Source organism: Pituophis catenifer, unplaced genomic scaffold, assembly GCF_029215685.1.
Source record: "Pituophis catenifer annectens isolate HBS135680 unplaced genomic scaffold, rPitCat1.0.hap2 SCAF_2, whole genome shotgun sequence".
NCBI classification, from domain to species: domain Eukaryota; kingdom Metazoa; phylum Chordata; class Lepidosauria; order Squamata; family Colubridae; genus Pituophis; species Pituophis catenifer.
The window spans coordinates 110,562,981-110,578,296 of NW_027256882.1; positions in this window are offsets into that span (position 1 = coordinate 110,562,981).

A 15,316-nucleotide genomic window follows, 5' to 3' on the forward strand; every position below is an offset into this window, starting at 1 on the left:
TTGACTTTCCAGATCCCCAGTGATGATCTGAATAAACCCCTATAAAGAATTGTATTTGATGAGCCACAAGTTTAAATGACTAACTACACCTAATTTACTGTGAAAGCATTAGTCAGTAAGCAGTGATGAGTTGCTACCTAGTTTTTCTGGAAAATAATCATTGGCATGTTAAATATGCAAATTAATGTTAACTGGGGCTTTTTCCTTCCGTGGTACTTCCACCTACATGTAAATATATCTACTTTCTTCTTTGCTCATCATTCATTGTTGAACTTTTGGAGGGAATAATTTACTTCATGTTCAGAATAGCAGTTGGTTCTCAACATCCAGGAAGAATCTATTTTCTAAAAGTTGTGAACCTAAGTAAGATCCTTTCCTTGCTTGCCATTTAAACTGGCACCAGAACACACTGGTAACACTTGATCTCATGGCACTAATTTTATTTATTTATTTATTTATTTATTTATTTATTTATTTATTTATTTATTTATTTATTTATTTATTTATTGGTTCGATTTATATGCCGCCCTTTTCCGGAGACTCAGGGTAGCTTACAATGCGTTAAGCAATAGCCTTCATACTTTTGTATATACCTGCTTAGTAGGGCTTTCAGGCCCCCCTAAGCAGTGTTCTTTTTTATACAAAGTCAGCTTATTGCCCCCACAATCCAGGTCCTCATTTTACCTACCTCGGAAGGATGGAAGGCTGAGGCAACCTTGAGCCTGGTGAGATTTGAACTCGCAGTAATTGCAGGCAGCTGGCAGCTAAGTGCTACTTAACAGAACTTTAGTCCGCTGCACCACCAAGGCTCTTTAAAAGTTATCTTGTCCCCCAACCCAAAAATGTAGATTGCTGAGCTTGTCAATCCAAAAGGTCGGCAGTTTGGCGGTTCGAATCCCTAGTATAGGTCTTCTGCGTGAGCAGGGGGGTTGGACTAGATGACCTCTAAGGTCCTTCCAACTCTGTTACTGTTACTGAACAGACTAGCCTTGATCAAACTTTGGTAAGAACCCCAGGAGATGCCTGTAATTTCAGAAGATGAACAGGCAACATCTGCCCTTACCTATTCACTGGCTATTCAATACTCTTAAAATATTTTCTCTCAACAATTAAAATAATTCATTTTACTACTCTCAGGGCAACTACCAGAAGCAAGACAGCATATCATACTTCTGGCCAGAAATTATTTCAATAGACAAGAGCTAAGTTATGCAAAAGATCCTCACTGAAGGTTATTTCAGTCATTTTTATCATTAAAAATGCACATACATAATGGTATATGATCTGTTCTCTGACTTGAAGGCAAAAGTGGTGAGGTTTTTTTGGCACCTGAACAGAAGTTTAGGAATAAAGAGGTTGCTTTTACGGACACAGATAATCTTTGCTTTGTTTTTGGTCTGTAGAAGTTGTCCTTAAAATAGCTCTGGTACAATCTGTACATTCCCTCCCATCCTTACTTCTTTCTTTTCAGGCTTACAAAAACACCAAGCATTCACTTCTCAGATAAAAAGCCATTGATTACATGGGTAAATAACCCGTTTTTAAAATATCTCAGTGCAACTTCCTACTGTTCTATGTATATGTGAAAAATATTAGGCAGGGTTTCACCCCTATAAATCTTACAAACATTTCATATTTTATTAAATGACTAGGCTGTAATATAAATTCAGAAAATAAGTCCTGACTGAGATAATTTTTCAAATACTCATACACCAAACTGGAGAGGGGAGAAAATATTCCAAATCACTTTAAATATCATTCCTTCTGCTATTTTTCTCCATAGCATTAGCTTTATTTCCTTTACTTTATAGGCGTGTAAAAATAGTTACTGGTATTTATTATAAATAATTACTAAACACAGTTTCAAAATGGAAAGAAAAGGATATGAAAGTAGTGGAGCACCTGAAATAATTCTTGTAGCTACAGATATTGGGGAGTGAGGGAGGGAGACTACTCAATCCTATCTATACTACTCCCAGAGAATTACAGTATTTATCATTCAAAGGAAAGGTATTGGACTTTGTCTTATCTCACAGATAAGGCTGACCTTTTCTGATCAGCCTCTCAGTGTTCATAAAAAGTGATTCAATATTAAGAACAACCAACAAAACAAAAATTCTTCCTGGATCAGTGGATAAAGATCCACTTGATACTGAATCTAGCACCAGGATATGGACACAATAGTGCCATTTTATGTGAGCCCTCCAGTAGCTGAATGTAAAGGATAGGATGTCTAATCCTACAAGTAATGTGTACTGATTCTGATTCAAAGCCATTCTGGTAACCTTATCTCCTATGAATTTCCCTAACGCTCTTGGAAAGTCAGCTAACATGCTATCTGTTATTACAGCCCCTGATAAAGATTTCTGTAGTTTTATCATGTGTTATTTGAAGAAGTAAAATATTTGACAGTATGACTCAAGCTTTCACAACATGCATATACAATTATAATTACAACTTGGCTTTCTTTTAAACCTGGAAATAATTTCAGAACAAAATATACTAAGGGCTTTCCCATCTTTGAGTAAAAATACTATCTCCCATCTTGAGTCAACAGAAAATAACACCAGCATAAAATTTGCTGTATGCAGTGACAATTCTTATCCTGCCTCTATTGCATGTGATCTAAATCAATACCACTAAATGGCATTGTCCTTTCTGATCACAGCTGTGCCGCGCGATCGTCAAAGCGTCTTTTTTTTTTACTTTTTTACTTTTTTTAACTTTTTTAAAGCATTTTTTACAACCTGTTCAGCGAATAGGTTGTAAAAAATACTTTGAAAAGTAAAAAAAAAAAAAGGCTCTGAAGATAGCGCGCCACAGCTGATCAGGCCCCCCATGCTTATCCCATGCCTCCTTTTGGTATGCACTGCATGTGCATGCACCTCACATTTAGTGTGTGGTATGCACTGCGCACACGCAGTGCATGTTTGGCACGCAGCGGGTATGCGCAACCAGAGAACTGGTAGTAAACCAGTTCAGATTTCACCACTGAGTACAACCTATTTATAAAAGACTTGGGTGATGGATTAAAATATGATTATCAAATCTTCGTGTGACACAATGATAAGGGGAAAGCAAAAAACTCAGAGGATAGTTTCAGGAAGCCCTTTATAAGCTGCAACACTCTGAAAAACCCAGCAAGATGAATGTCAATAGAAATAAATGCAAAGTTCTACATTTTAGTAGAAAAGATCAAAGGTATGACTATTGAATGGGGGAAGCAGTAATATATACATTGGGGTAACTTAATAGATCATGAACTGAACATGAAGCAACATGTGATGCAACTGAAAAAAACTGTAGTGCTGGACTGCATTGGCAGCTATGTAATATTGAAAACAAGATAACTGTAATTGATTTGATTTGATTTGATTTATTAGATTTCTATACCGCCCTTCTCCCGAAGGACTCAGGGCGGTGTACAGCCATATTAAAACACTTATTAAAACAATATTAAAATATTGAAACAATATTATTAAATAAAACACTTATTAAAACAATATTAAAATATTGAAAATAAGATAAATCATCATTTTTCTTTATTCTGCAATTGTCAGACTGCACTTAGAATTTCATGTCCCATACTGGACACCATGTTTTAGGAATACTAATAATAAATTAAAGTATGTCTGGAACAGGGCAACTAAGATGATAAGGGACTTGGAAGGAAAAATGTATGAAGAACATTTAAAGGCATTGGGAATGACAGCTAGCTTCATTATCTCAAGGACTCTCGTATACAGGGGACAATTCTTCAAAGTTGTTCCAGAAGATGGCAAGAAATTAAAAAGAAACAGATGTTAGAAACAAATGGGAAAGTTGTGGTCATAATTAACATAGAAACTCACCTAATTTTGCTAGTAGCGCCCAGGCATTAGAATTCATGTCCTGACTGACTGGATTTACATCTGCCTCAGACTAATCTTCTGCCTTCCCCTTTTAGTACAAATCATCAAAAACTTTGCAATGCAATATGGCCTCAAGAGCTTGACACCCACCAACAACTACAAGAGCCATCCCTTTGGTCAACATTCCTGTGATTTTGACACAGGAACCCATTTTACTCATTCATAAATGCCTAGGAGACATGAATAAAGTGTTAACTACCATTGAAGTACAAAAGTGAAAGGTTATGTAATTGCACCCAGAATGCTCTGCATTTTCCTTACACAAGCATTTGCCATGAACACAGATGGGTTCCTGGTTTCAAGTAACAACGAGAGACGTTCATGGAAACAACTAGGGAACTAAGGAAACAAATCCTGGGAAAAGAAGAGTGCTAAGACACATTATTGGCACAATCAGAGAAGGTCAGCATCCTTCTGATCCTTGTACTGATATGCCTCTTAGCCACATGATAATGACTACAAGGACAGTAAAAGCTTGTACATGAATAGCAATGCCAATCAGGCATTATGTGGCAGGTGCCATGTACCAACTGTACAATCTCTTCTGCCTCCTAAGCCAAAATGGCCACAGAATGCAGTGCTAGTGCCTGGTAGGACGGACAGTGTCTGTAGCAACCTAAAATGGGCAGTGGGAACTCGGCAAATCCTCACCCAGATCAGGAGCTGAGAGGAATAAGTAAGGAAGAGCTATAAGGCAGTTCCAGTCAAGAGCCAAGATGAGATCAAGATACTATTGCATAAGCCAAAGAGAAGATCAAGGTCATCAGGGCAGATTTGCGCCATGGGGGAGTCAAGCAAGGACAAGGCATAAGACTGGATATCATCACCTTTCACTGAGTTGACATTTCAGGACAAGGGATTTGCATATGTCACAAGAGATGTAAATTAAAGATTGAATAAAATTCTGTAATGATATTTGCATTACAAGCTAATTCAAGCTGGGACAAAAAAAAAACACTACAGATTTTAAAAGAGAGATGAATCATACCTGCTAAATGATAATTAAATTCTAGGAGTGTTAAATTGATAAGCAACATCACCATCTCTCAGATTTCCTCTGCCCATTTATTGCACTCTTTTCTGGCAAAACTAAATCTTGTTTTAATCAGCAAGTACTTTTAAGAATAAAATAATAATGTTCTTTATTTGGGCTTTCTTTTGGGAAAAAAACCCCAATTATTCAAAGAGTCAGAAGATGGAAACTTATTAATCTTTTAACAGCTTTACTAACTGCAGTATGTTTCAGATGTTATTATAGATGTTTAACTCAATATCTCAACAACTGTACACAAGATTTCCTTAGTTATTCTGAGTTTGCCCCCTTCCCATAAGATATATAGTAAATGGGCATTATATTTTTGAAATAATAAATCCATAATGGACTCCCTATAAATGTTTACTTAGCCACATGGCTGTCCTCATTTACCTAATCGAAGATGCAATTTATTTTAGAAGGCTTTTCTGAGATACAGCTTTTTTCTTAAGGGTTTTCCAAGATGCTTTTTAATCATATTGTGAATTAAATTGCTTCACCTATTTTATTCCCATAGAATGCCGCTTTACTGTTTATAAGCCACTTAAATACAAAAGTAGAGTACAAATATCAGATTCTTTAGAATTTCCTATTAATAATAAAATACAAACATGGACTATGTCAAGATTTCAGAAGAGATAAATAAAAAATATGACAAGAGAATTCAACATTTTCAAAAGTGTTAATGAACTATTCCTGAATAATATTGAAGATTTAATTGTTGTGACTGTAATAGTAGCAGCAGTACAGTAGTATAGTATAGTAGTAGTAACATTCATCATAAACAAAGAGAAAGAAAGGGGGGAAAGTCTGGTCTATAGTTCCACTAAGCCATGGAAAATCATGAGACTCAAGACATTACTCCTATCTCATCCCAGCCAATGAGTAGGAGAGCCTTCAGTCATCCTTAACTTTACCACTGTAAAAATAATTTCCCCCTTGAAGTTGATGTTATCTCACCATAGCTTTAAAACATGTAAAGTTTGAAATGCTCTGTCAGCATTCTCTTGAAAGTAAAACCAGACAATCTGTTGTACATAGGATCAAAGGTATCTTTTGAATGTTTCAAGTGATGAAGGCATAGTCTTACATCTCATCACTAGTCGTTTATCCTCCAGTCTCTACCCTCTCCATTACTCCTTTGTACCCTGTGTTCCTTTTATATACTAGCTTCCTCTGCCCCATTTTTGACACCAATTTCTCTCTATAGAGAAGTTTTGCCATAGAGGAAAAAGAGCAGATTCAGGTTCAATACAGAGATAGTTAGTTAGTTAGTTAGTTAGTTAGTTAGTTAGTTAGTTATATTTATATACCGCCCTTCTCCCGAGGGGCTCAGGGCGGTGAACAGCCATGGTAAAAACAATATACAACAAAAATTAAAAGCTTATTAAAATAATTCAATCATTCGGCCAAATTTAAAACATCCACCTAAAATCATAATAAAACCCCTATCAAAACCCAATTTAAAAAACCTTTATCCTTTATCTTATTTAGATAGCAGTGAGAACTCTTATTGATAATCTTTGGCTGGATCAAAGATAGAGCTACCATGAGTCTCTTGGTACTATTCAATTTCTCAACAGCTTTCAGTGCCATCAATCATGATTATCTTCTGAGCTGTCACCAATAGTTAGGAATAGGAACAGAGTAGTCCTCCTTCCTCAAGGGACAGCTCCAACTGGTGATGGTACAGGCTGGTCTTAGGCTTTTAAGTGGGTTCAACACTTACCCCACTCCTATTCAAGAACTACTTGAAATTGCTGGATGAGATCATCCATTTGTCTGGAGTCAGGTTTCATCAGTAAGATGACGATATCTAATTGTACACCTCTCTCTGAATAGGGGCAAACAGGTTGAAACACAATTCTGACAAGGCAGAGTACTTGTGGATTCCAAAACCCACCAATTCCAGCAAGATTCTATGATTAACTCTGAATTTGGTTACACACCTCTGGGCAGAGTTGTTTCTCAATTTGGGGCTGCTACTTGAACAGCAGGTGAGAACGATGGTGAAGAAATTGCATAGCTCTATCCTAGGCACCTATTGCAAATTTTCTTGAAAAGGCAGGCATTACCATCATTCATGACCTAGTCACTTACAGAGTGCAATTCAAGCTGTTGGTTCTCACATTTGAAGCCCTTCATGGTTCGTTCATCAATTACTTTAATTCATCCATAACTGATGTATGAAATAGGCTGTGTCATCATTAGCTACAGGTATACTGGTACAAAAGCTTTTTCTTCCCTAGTCTAATACCACCAAAGGCCAGGATGAAAGTATATAAAATCTATGACATTTTGCCTTCCTCAACTTTAGAGAGATCAGATGACAAGTTCTTAGGGTGAACAGAAATGTTTTATAATGTATGAGTTTTCTGCAGGCACATCTCTTCCTCTCTAGGCCAGCATTCACTATATTATTTCTCTCTTAACCATTGCACTATTAGTACCGGTACTTGATTTTTAGAATTTCTTCCAGATCCATTATGTCTTCAACCCCTTTTTTTACTCCTTCTCGCCAGAATTCCAGAAAAGTAGAGAAAGGAGCAGGCCTCCACCAATTAATATAGGAAAAGATGAGATGAATCAGTCCTTATCTCCCACTTTCTTCTTATCACAGATAACGAAATATTCAGGTCTTTGTTCTGAAGTCAAACTCTTCCCATTCCTTTTCCAACTGGTGTAGTGCTGTGATTGGTGGATGGTTTCCCCGCTTCCTGGTGATGTGCTAAAAGGGAGCTTCAGCAAAATCAGAGAAATCCAATCACCATAACTATCGTAAGTGGCATACCCACAGGAGACAAAAACATTTTGCAATTTACTCTGAATAGACCCAAAATAGAAAATATAGAGGTTGGCAGAAAGGACAGCTAATTTTATGCTAGTTTTGTTTTGTGATGACTCACAGGTGGGGAACAACGGGGAAAGACCCAGAAGAGAGAGACAACTGAATTCTAAAAAAATGTGAGGCTAAACACAGTCTCTCACAAGCACTCATTTAGAATGGATAAATATTACAAGATTTAAGCAAAGTCTCGCCATATGCCGTTACATCTTAGTTTTGGAAAAGAAATTTAAATCTCTCCTTCAAAATCTCCAAAAACAAAAGAGATATTTAATAACGAGAACATTCAAAGATTTCTTGCCAAGCAGTAAATTGAAAATATCAATAATTATTATTAGAAATTTAAAGGGAAGGATACAGCTACTAGGATAAGAGAAGAAGGGAAAAAGAAAATTATTTGGCAAACTTAAGAAATCCCCATAATTAGTTTACAAATTAAAACAATACATTAATAATTATGCTTCAAATGTTCTGAAAATTCTGTTATTTATCATTCCACTTCTCTTACCAGCTCTAAGTTTAGTTCTTATCCTCTTAACCAAGAACTATTCTATATACAGTATCATGTTCCTAATACCTATCTATGTTCCACCTTCAGGAGTTTAAACACAAGACTTGAAATCTGATGCAACATTTCTATGACTCCAATTATTATAATTTTTTAAAATGTTGAGAGTGTTTCTGGTGCTTGCTTTTAATATACCTTAGTAATTATAATCATTTTTAAAACACAGGCCAGATCATTATTGTTTCAGTTAACGATCTAATGCATACTTTTCACATACCTAGTACACAATAGAGCTATGCAATTGGCTTGGATCTGAAAAATGCTTTAAAGCACACAGCAGCGCAAATATAATACTCGTGTGCATCTCTTTAAAACAGCTGCCAAGTACAGCTATGTGATTTCAACAGAAGAATTGCGAAGAGGTGCTGTGTTTTTGCTCCTACCACTCCAAAGCATTTTTCTGGTACAGATAAGTCCTCAAATTACAATCATTCATTTAGCAACTGTTCAAAATTACAATGGTGCTAAAAAAAGTAACTTAGGACTGATCCTTGTACTTACGACTGTCACAGCATCTCCATGGTCACATGATCAAATCTGGCAATCAGCATGTAGTCACGACGGTGGCGGTGACCCAAGGTCATGTGATCACTCTTTGCAAGCTTCCCAGCCGGCTTCCAACCAGAAAACCAATGGGAGAAGCAGGAGTCACTTAACAACTGTGTGATTTACTTAACAACTGCAGTGATTCACTTAACAACCATGGCAAAAAAATGGTCATAAAATGGAATTCGATCACTTAACAACCACCTTGTTTAGCAACAAAAATTCTGTCTGAAATGTGGTTTCAAGTTGAGGACTATCTGTATTGCATCTGAAGCACCATGCAGTCCCAAGTGGGTAAGTCCCCTTAAAGGTTAATACCAGAAACATGTTCAAAATATTTTTATGACCTGAGTGATGTATAGGTGTTCCTGATGAATATTACTTGCATTCTCACTTCCTATAAAGGGAGACAAGAAATTCAGCATGTAAAAATGTATCTTGTTTCTCCCTATAAAGTTCTCATTTACCTTTAAAGCTTCTTGGATGACAAGCAAAACGTCTTCAAAGAAAAAGCCAGAAAGTCCAGTTGCCTCTTGAAAAAGCATCTTCGGGACAACCATGACATGGATGTCTGAGAATCTCCATAGACATTTACCTTTAGAGTTACTAATTTATATGTGACACTACCCAGTAGCTTTGTTCTACACTGAACTAAGTCCTTCCTAATGAGGTTTGTAAGGTTCAGGGTTTCACATGTTATCTAAGAACCTGCCATTACAGTTTGTATAGCATAGTTTACAATTTGGTACTTTGTAAGACATGGCCTAATTCTTAAGAAACACTTAAGTCTTGTATTCTCCTAATTCTATTCTCAAATATGTCAGTCATTAGAAGTGTTTCATATGTATTAAAACACACACACACACACACACACACACACACACACACACACACAAAGAATGCTTTAGCTTTGCCATCTAAACTATGTGATTCCTACTGCTGAAATAACTACACTAAAGAATAAACGCACTCTGGGGAACACTAGTTTGCTAGAACATCATGCACTGCATTAGGGTGTTTTCAGCATTGATTTCAGAGGTTCAGCAGGTTCTGACCAGTTCTAGAGAACCGGTAGCAGAAATTTTGAGTAGTTCAGAGAACTACTAGTTCGGGCCTCTGACTGGCCCTGCCCCCATCTATTTTCTGTCTCCCGAGTCCCAGCTGATCGGGAGGGAATGGGGATTTTGCAGTAACCTTCCCCTGGAGTGGGGAGGGGGGAATGGAGATTTTATAGTATCCTTCCCCTGCCACGCCCACCAAGCCATGCCAGGCCCAAGCCACGCCCACAGAACCCATAGTAAAAAAAATTGAATCCCACCATTGATTAATTTAGTATGAGATATGTACGGTCTCTGGGACTAAAGGCATTTTTAGGTCTAACACATCACTAAAAGAAAAGCAAAAGCAGTTAATGAGAACCTAACTAGATGTAGTTTGCAGTTTTTGAATGGATATAACAATAAGTCCCACATGTCCGTTTTGCTCCATTTGACTACTCCTTCCACAGTTTCTAGAATAGAAAACACATCCTGCCCTGGGTTATGAAATCTGATGTAAGAGATTTGTAATAATTTGGGTGCTTCAGGAACTGGAAGGAGGTCCAGATCTGCCCTCTCCCCTAAAAGCACAAAAAGCCATAACCTCTTGAAACACACTATTTCTAATTGTATGAATATTTCATGTTACAATGGTTCCCCACGTTATGCAGTGACCACAATACACTGCACGGGAAGAATTTACATATCATTGCATCATCTTTTTCTGTGGCATCCTAGCCTCCCTTGTGCTCTGTGTCATTATTTACTTGGGGATTTTTTTTTTTTGATGCATAGATATTTAAACATATACTATCTTACCTGCAATTTGTAGCCCACCTGGTCTTTGGAAGCCTTTGCCATGTGCTGCTTCTTCCCATTTGAATCAGCCCTGGATCAGTCACAACCTCAAATCAACATTTAACAATGGAAGATGGAAAGGAACAAACTGAATTTTCAGAGTAAAAAAAAAAAGCCTTCAAAAACATGGAAAACAGAAGATGAGACTGGGATTCAGAGTTTATCCAGCTGCACTAGCTCTAACAAAAAGGTGGGATTTAAATATAAAAAATAAGTAAGACCTTCGGAAGACCGAGATTGGGAGTAATAGAAAAGTAGTAGAGGCAGGATAGGGATTGACATGAGGGAGCAACGCATTTCATCCTGGTATAGTTTGCTGCCAGCTCATCAATGAGAGGAAAGCGCTTCAAAAGAGAAAGCTCAATGTTGCCATTATTTTCTCTGCAGCCCATAAGGGAAACAGTCTTGAATCATAATCAGCTATACTGGCATTAAGAAATTTTCTTCCTTATTCCATCATCCAGGGTTAGACTCAAGGTTTGCAAAACCTGTTATGTTTTGCCACTCTCCATCTTGAACAGGAGGTGGTTAATTCCTATTTCTGCCATGGTGCCCCAACTGGGTGATGTTTTACAGTACTTAAAAGGAATGTAACAAATTCAGCCAGGAAAACCAATCACTTAGCTATTACAACTGGTGTACTCACCATTTAAAAGTGAACCTGAAGAAATGCAGTAGGGTAAGGATAGAAATTGATTATAAGAACAGCATTACTGTTGGCATTATTTTATTCTTATTAAATATATTATTATATTGTGATGATTCAAAGACAGATGGCCTGCAGTTCAGCAGTGGAGAAAGACTCTACATTGTCAATCGCTCCATTGGAATGACAGTAGCATTTTTGGATGCATTCCCAAACCTTGACCTCCTAGAAGAAAGATGAGAGATTTGCACGTAAATAAAAGGTGACAAAGCATTAGCATTTTGAAAATATTGAAGATATGATAAGATGGCATTGGCTGAAAGGTAAAAAATACCACTATTGTTCCAGTATAGCTAGTTCAGAGCTTTTCAACTTCCTGAATTAAAGTGCTACCCACTCATTACTGAGTCAGCGGGGGGGGGGGGGGAGGAGGGGGCGGGACAGCATGAAATTTGCTACCTGCCAGCCAATCTCTATTCTGCTTCTACTGTGTCTGAAGTAACTCACTACTGGAAGGTGATATCCCAATGCTGTATGTGTGCACAGCATACCATAAGCACAGCTAGTTTTGGTTGATTCTCCCATTTGCTTTCCTCTGTTCTGTATGTAGCCAACCAGCCAGAAAATCTGCCAATCATAGAACTGCAGCAGGATTTTCCCTTAAGACCTGGCTCTCTCTTGTGTCCATCCTCATATACCCATCCTGTCGTGATATAAGGTGGATAAAGGTTAAAAAAAGAAGACTGGAATTGTGAAAATAAATAAATCCCAAACACCAGTTTAAGATTCTCCTCTCCTTCATTTCCTTTCTTTACAAAGACAATAAATGCCAGATTCTGAATTTCTCTATGTTTTATCCTTCAGAGGCAAAGGGGCAGGGTGGGCTGTCCTATCATTGCAGTCCTTTGTTCCTTTAGGCCTGCACAAAAACAGGAAGGGCCACAGAGCTAAAGTACTTACAGTTCTGTGCACTAAGCATTCTGACAGGTTGTCAGCACTGTGTTTAGCTTTTTTGGAGTCAACTACAGGTAGTCCTCGACTTACAACAGTTCGTTTAGTGACTGTTCAAAGTTACCACAGCGCTGAAAAAAGTGACTGATGGTCATTTTTCATTTAATGACCTTTGCAGCATCCCCATTGATCAAAATTCAAGTGCTTGGCAACTAACTTCTTCTTATTATTATTATTATTATTATTATTATTATTTAATTAATTAATTAATTAATTAATTAAATTTTTATACCGCCCTTCTCCCAAAGGACTCAGCCAAAGATAAAAACAAATACATATATAAAATTTAAAAACCATTTAAAAATATATTAAATAATTTGGCCCCAACCATTAAAACAAACAACCCATTAAAATTAATGTTTAGGCCAACCCAATTTGTTGGAACAAAATGTCTTGAGGGCATGGCGAAAGGGGCGCAGGTCAGGGATCATCCGTATCTCCGGGGGCAATTCGTTCCAGAGGGCGAGTGCCCCCACAGAGAAGGCTCTCCCCCTGGGTGTCGCCAGTCGACATTGTTTCACCAACGGTACCCTGAGGAGTCCCTCTCTGTGGGAGCGCACTGGCTGGTGGGAGGCTATCGGTAGCAGATGGCAATCTCGTAAGTGATCTCTTATGACGGGTGCAGGGCCATGTGATCATCTTTTACGACCTTCTGACAAGCAAAATCAATGAGGAAGCCAGATTCACTTAACAACAGGGTTACTAACTTATAAATTGAAGTGATTCACTTAGCTGTGGCAAGAAAGATCATAAAATGGGGCAAAACTCACTAAATGTCTCACTTAACAAGAAAAATTTGGGGCTCAATTGTGGTCATGAGTAGGGGACTACCTATACATGAGGTTAATCAGGGAAAAGTTAAGAAGGAGCACTCCAACATTAGCCTGAAACATCCCGTCAGCTGTTTTGATCCCATCCACTACTCATTACCTGACTTAATTTCCAAAATGGTGAAGTATAAAAGATTTTAGACAAATTATGGCTACTGTTAGAAGCCATTAGCTTGAGGGAAAAACCATTACTTTAACAACAGTTATAGCTAGACAACTTAAAAACATTTCACTTCAGATCAAAGCAGTATCAGGAGACAGGAAAGGAAAAATATGTTGTCGGAGCATGTTTGTACACAGTTAGTCATGCATGAGGAATACCCTCCTTTATCAGTAATGGGCAAAGGCCCAGAAAGTGAGCTGAATTGAAAGAGAGCACGCAAATAGCCATGAGCCATCCCTATGTGCTGAAAAGATAAGGCAACAAAGTTAGAAATCACCTTGATGATAGTGGATGTATCAGTGGAATCAAGATACCATTTGTCAGTGATTTAGCAGGACACAATGGGAGAGTCAATTTCATGCTTGCATTATTTGGTCAACACTCAACAGCATTTTAATTCAGTAGCAATGCAAGGTCTTTGTGTTTTCAGTTAACCAGGTGAAAGCACCAAGTTGTAAATGAATCCATACCTAAGCCTACTTAGCAGAGTAAACAACTGATGGGCATTTTATAGTAAACTTCACCTTCATTTTTGTGAGTCTCTTTCTTTTCTCTGGTTAAACCCGTAAATCCATTTCTCAAAATATTTTTTTCAATTCAGTCATGCATACCTGTGACTGGGGAACTATATTAGAATATGTTAATCTATTGAACACAGGACTTTTTCAATGGTGGCAGCCCAATGTTTTTTTTTAATACCCCCTCCCCATAGGCAAAAAAACCAACAACACATCTTTACTACCATTCAGAAGTGTCTTAAAAATTCTATTCCAGGCTCGCTTTTAATTAAATGTTGCGCTCTGCAGGCTTTGTCTATTGTTTTAAATGATTACTGTTCTGAGTGTCTCTGGCTTGTGGCATACAACGATTATTTTCAGCTTTTTAATGGCCCTTGAGAAGTCTTTGCCACGAAAGGCATGGTAACTGTTGGAAGGAATGACCCAGGATCCATCATTAAAAAAAAAAAAAAAAGGCAAAGCCCACAAAATAATCTTCTCCTGAATTACCCTCCCCCTTTTTTTTTTTTTTTTTTCTTTCTCTCTCTCTCCACAACGCAGGGCCTGAAAAAAAATCTTAACAAAGAAACTTTGTGATGCTTTGTACAGGAGGCGGCTTGAAAGGAAGCGTGGTTTCTATGCCTGGCGCTGGATGAGACGGAAAGGGGTGGGGGGGGGGAGTTGGTTGAAGAAGGGACCTCCATGGCCCTGCCGCGCAGTGTCACGTCTTCCTCCCAGAAGACCGCTTACTGCTGGAGGTGTAAGTGGATTCTCTCAACTGCATTTTGACAGCTGGGAGCAGGAGAACCGCGGCGGCGGCGGCAGCGGCAGCTGAAGACATTCCTCCCTGCGCTGCGCCGCCCCTCCTCCTCCGGGAAGTCAGCTTGGCCCGGCCCTAACCTAGAGCGCCGGGACCAAACTGCCTGCTCTTTCTCCTCCTCCTCTTCGGCTCTCAGCTTCGCTCGCACTAGCCAGACAGGCCCGGGGAGTCCGCGTCGCCTTTCCTTCGCAGTACAGCGCTGGAGGCAAGAAGTTGGTGGCGCGTCTGATGAAATTTCCCAAGTCGGTTGCCGCAGCTTCAATGCAGGGAAGGCGGGAGAGGGTTAAAACGGCGCTTTCCGCCGCCCCCCCCCCCACACACACACTCCGCAGCCCATTCAACGCCGCCACCTGCTTTTCCCGCCTTCCTCCCTTAAGCAATTGAGGAGGTGGTCGCTTGATTTGATTCGATGATATCGCTAGTTTGCACTTAGCCGGCGCGCCGGATGACTCAGGCCGGAAGGTTTGCCCGAGGTGGGACCCACTTCACCGTCCTTAGAAGAGGTTTCAATTGCTTCAAGGTTCCATGCGGACTGGGAGGGGGGGAAGGGA